Source organism: Tupaia chinensis, unplaced genomic scaffold, assembly GCF_000334495.1.
Source record: "Tupaia chinensis unplaced genomic scaffold, TupChi_1.0 Scaffold000527_1, whole genome shotgun sequence".
In the NCBI taxonomy this organism is placed as follows: domain Eukaryota; kingdom Metazoa; phylum Chordata; class Mammalia; order Scandentia; family Tupaiidae; genus Tupaia; species Tupaia belangeri.
In genome coordinates this window covers 2,624,551-2,629,608 of record NW_006160040.1, presented here as the reverse complement: position 1 = coordinate 2,629,608, position 5,058 = coordinate 2,624,551, and the positions used below count along the sequence as shown (strand labels likewise).

The window sequence follows — 5,058 nt, the reverse complement described above, 5'->3', positions numbered from 1 at the left end:
GGAGTGTCTCCCACACTTTCCTGCAGCAGACGATGAGCAGCAGCCTCGGTCCGTGTGAGCACGGCCGGGAGCGCTATAGCGGTACCCTTCTGGACTACTTTGACAGAAGTCAGGTTTTTCATTTTTGTATTTACTCTTTTGTCGTTTTTGGAGAAGTTTTTGCTATAGGGCACATGCACTTGCCAGAAAGACAGAGACAGAGAAACAGAAAGTGAAAAATCACCCCCCAGCGGGGATGGCCACGCCGCAATTCCTCCTCCATTCTCCTCTTGGGATCTTGGGCCCGCGCGCACATGCACCCGGTGTGAGTTTAAGCCACTGGGTCCAGAAGTCAAACCACATTCAACTACATGAGAGTCCAGCGACATAGCCATTACACCAACTGCTGGTCCCCAGAAGTCAGTTTTGAATGTAACAAGATATATCAACCTGAGTTGTAATGTATCTTTGGGAATCATTTCACTACAAATTGTGACTATAAACATTGTACTGTAAATGTTTTGTAGTTTTCCCCCACTCAAATTTTGGGGGAAAAATTAATCTTTTTAAAATTCCCTTAGAAATAGAATTAGTTAATTTAATTAATTTATTTTAATTTGCTACAGGGCATGCAGTCTCGCCGGACATAAAGAGAGAAAGCAAGGTACCAGGTCTGGGACTCAAACTGCAGTTGGCTCTGTGGAAGTCCAGCACCTCAACCACCATGCCACCTCCTGCTGGCCCATAAGTGATAAATTTCTGGGGCAGGCAGGTGGCGTGGTGGTTGGGGGGCTGGACTCCCACATGACTGACTATAGTTCAAGTCCCAGACCTGGCAACTTGCTTTCTCACCTGCCCTCCTTCTCTCTCTCTCTCTCACTCACTCTATCCCTCTCTGATTGGATTAAAAAATAAGTCAGTTTTTTAAAGTCAAATAAAATAACTCTTTTTTAAAAAAATGATAAATTTCTAAGGTTCCACTGACATCTACTGGGTTGTCGGAAAAGTCATGATGTGTTGTTGCACAGAAAAAACACGTCATGACTTTTCTAAAAACCTAATAATTTTTAATTCAGTGCTGTGGACAGACATAAGCTTTGCAGTAAGATTCCAAATAGACTGAAATACTTAACATTTAAGCTAGAAAAAATAAAATCCAGGACCAGTAAATGGTGTGATGGTTATGGCGCTGGACTCCTACATGGTCGCCTGTGGTTGTGCCAGACTCAGCAGCTTAAAACTCACGCTGGGCACGCGTGCATGTGTGTACCAAATCCCAGGAGGAGCATGGAGGAGAAGGGGTTGTGGCATAGATTCCTCGCTTTCTGTTTCTCTGTCTTTCCTCTGTCTCTCCGGCGAACATACATGCCCAATAGCAAAAATCTCTCAAAAGTAAAAGAAAAAATAGAATCCAATGGAAAGTAGAAAGGGGGAAAAATAGAATAAACTATGTCGTAAATGGAAGTATAGAATAAGAAGTGTTGGGGCCAACAGGTGGCATGCTGGGTGAGGTGCTGGACTCACACATGGCCGACCAAGTTTTAGTTCTAGACCTGGTGGCTTGCTTTCTTGCTTTCCCTCTATCTCTCTTTCACTCTCCTGTGAACACACTGGCCCTGTAGCAAATTGAAAAAAAAGTAATAATAAGTAAAATAATTCTATTTTTTTCTTGAAGAGATTTTTGCTCTCAGGTGCATACTCTTGCTGAAGAGGGAAAGGAACAGAAAGAAAGAAATCACCCCGCCAGAGGGGTTGGCCATGTCACAACAGCTTCTCCTCTATTCATCTCTTGGGGTTTTCGGCAGGCACGCGTGCACACACACACACACACACACACACACACACCAATGAGTTTTAAGCTGCCTCAACTATGTGGGAGTTCAGCAATATAACCATTACCCCATCTGCTGGTCAGTAAAATAATTCCTTTTTTTTTTTCTTAGAAGTATTTTATTGAACTTTATTTTATTTATTTTGATTTGATCAGAGCGGGACAGAGTAAGAGACAGAGAGAGGAGAGAGAGAGAAAGTGAGAAATCAAGCCGGTAGGTCCAGGACTCAAACTTCAGTCAGCCACGTGGGGATCCAACACTCTAAACAACCATGCCATCTGCCGACCCTTCAGTAAAATAATTCTTAAAACAAAAGAGTAATAAGTGTTTAGACTACAATGAATTTTAGTAAATATAAATTAATTAAGTTCACCAATTAAGGAGCCAGCAAATTGCATAGTTGTTAAGGCCCTAGACTCCCACATGGCTGATTGCAGTTTGAGTCCCAGCCCCCGTGACTTGAAACTCATGCCAGGCACATGTGGGTGTGTGTCCAAAATCCTGAGAAGAGAATGGAGGAGAAGGGGTTGTGGCAGGGCTATTTCCTGGGGGACGGGGTGGGGGGGTGGGGGTGGAAGGGAGAGGTTGTGATTTCTTACTTTCTATCTCTCTCTGTCTCTCTGGTAAGCACATCTACCCAGTAGCAAAATTCTCTCACCCAAAAAAAAAAAAAAAAATTTCATCAATTGAAAAATAGACTTTCAGGACCAGCAGGTGACATAATGGTTACATTGTTGGACTCCATCATAGTCAACCACGGTTGAAGTCCCAGACCCGGTGACTTAAAACACGCCAAGCGCACATGTATGCATGCCCAAGATCCCAAGAAGAGAGTGGAAGAGAAGGGATTGCAGCATGACCGCCCACCTGGGGGGCTGATTCCTCACTTTTTGTCTCTCTGTCTCTCCAGAGAGAGCACGTGCCCCATAGAAAATCCCTCTCCTTAAAAAAGAAAAATGCAGGGAACCAGCAGTTAGCGTAATGGCTGTCGCTGGACTCCCACGTAGTCGACCGTGGTTCGTGTCCCGGACCCAGTGGCTTAAAACTCACGCGGGGCGCGTGTGCGTGCGTGCCCAAGATCCCGAGAGGAGAATGGAGAAGGGATTGCGGCGTGACCATCCCCCTGGGGGGTGATTTCTCGCTTTCTGTCTCTATGTCTCTCTCTGTCTGTCTGGCGAGCGCACGCGCCCTACAGTGAAAATCTCTCCAAAAAAAAAAGTTAAAAAAGAAAAATGCATAGGCTCCCACAAGCCGGAGAGTGGCACCGTGGTACTGCAGTGCTGGGCCCCCATGGGAAGGGCGCGAGCTCACGCTGCAAGGCCTCTTTGTACTTGCAGGTATGTACGCGTGGCCATGACCCAGGCCGGCTGAAGCGGGGGTCGACGGAGGTATGAAGACCCCACTGAGGGTGCCTCTCTCTCAATCTTTCTCATGGAAGAAATAAATACATTTGAAAAACGGAAAACAGACTCACACAGGACTAAATAGGTCCAATAATAAGTTGTATAAAAGAGAAGCTTGAGACAGTGGGTTTCCGACGCGTGCTGAGACTCAGGCCTCGCAGTGCCACCACCCCGCATCATGGCTGTCAGGAAAACTGCAATCTCCGGTGCCACTGGCAGGGCCGGACTCACCACCCTGGCGCAGGCGGTGCAAGCAGGTTACAAAGTGACGGTGCTGGTGCGGGACCCCTCTAGACTGCTGCCGTAGGGGCCCCAGCCAGCCCGCCTGGTGATGGGTGATGTCCAGAAGGCAGCTGACGTGGACAGGACTGTGACTGGGCAGGATGCTGTCATCGTGCTGCTGGCCACCGTCAATGACCTCAGTCCCACAACGGTGATGTCCAAGGGTGCCCGGAACATTGTGGCAGCCACAAAGGCCCATGGCGTGGACAAGGTCGTGGCCTGCACCTCGGCCTTCCTGCTATGGGACCCCGCTAAGGTGCTCCCACAACTGCAGGATGTGACGGATGACCACATTCGAATGCACAAGGTGTTGCAGGAGTCGGGCGTGAAATACGTGGTCGTGACGCTGCCGCACATACGAGACCAGCCGCTAACTGGGGCCTACACAGTGACCCTGGATGGTCGGGGGCCCTCCAGGGTCATCTCCAAACATGACCTGGGCCACTTCATGCTGCGCTGCCTCACCACCCACGAGTATCACGGGACAGAACCTATCCCTCCCACCAGTATGAGTAGGATTCTGGCCCCCTCTAGGAGAATGGCATTCTGGGAAATGAGGAACAAAGGAAGAGAGCAATAAATCTCAAGCCAAGAACTTCAAATTATTTTCAAGGAAAAAGAGAAGCTTAATTTGGGTCAGGCAGGTAGTGTACTGGTTAAGGTGCAGGACTCTCACATGGCTAACTCTAGTTCAAATCCTGGACTTGGTGGCTTCCGTTCTCACTTTCTCTGTTGTTCTGTGGTCAAACTAAAACATAATAATGATGATGAATAAAATTAAATAAATAATTCTTTTCTTTGAAGAATTATTTATTTGATTTTATTTATTATCATTTTTCACTTTGACCAGAGACTGACAGAGAAAGGGAAGTGAGAAAGCAAGCAACCAGGTCCAGGACTTCGAACCGTGGTCAACCATGTGAGAGTACAACGCCTCAACCTTTACACCACCTGCTGGCCCTGAATAAAATAATTATTAAAAAAAAAAAAAAGAAAGAAATTTAAATAAGAAAGACACAGAAAAATGGAAAATCAAAATGGGAAGCGACCAGCACTCAGCCAGTGAGGTGCATACTGATTAAGGCAGTAGATCCCACATGACTGACTGCACAGTTTGAGTCTCGGACCCGCAGCTTGAAAATCACACCCATTGTGCATGTGTGCCCGAAGTCCCAAGAGAATGGAGGAGAAGAGATTGCAGAGTGCTCATCCCCTAGGGGAGGATTTCTCATCTTCCCTCTCTCTCTCTCTGGTGAGTGCATGTGCTGTCTAACAAACATTAAAGAGAGACCAGTCCATAGCACAACACTTAAGCACTATGCAGAGGAAGTCAAATCCCTGTGGCTACCTGGGGGTTCGAATTCCAGCCTCAGTGGATTGAAAACACACTGGGTGCTCCCACACACGCCCAGAATCTTGGCCAGGAGGGAGAATACAAGGAAAATTGATTGCTGCTTAACGGGCCACCTCGAGGAGTACTTTTTCTCTATTCCTTGTCTTTCTCTTGTGCACATGCACTTTGTCATAAAAATAAAAATAAGAAAAAGAGGGGCTGGCAGGTG

General features: G+C 46.9%; 1 pseudogene; it reads left to right on the top strand.

Moving 5' to 3' along the window:
* Positions 1–4,127, top strand: part of LOC102476386 (flavin reductase (NADPH) pseudogene) — a 6,943-nt pseudogene extending 2,816 nt beyond the window's left edge.
* The last annotated feature ends 931 nt before the right edge of the window (positions 4,128–5,058 follow it).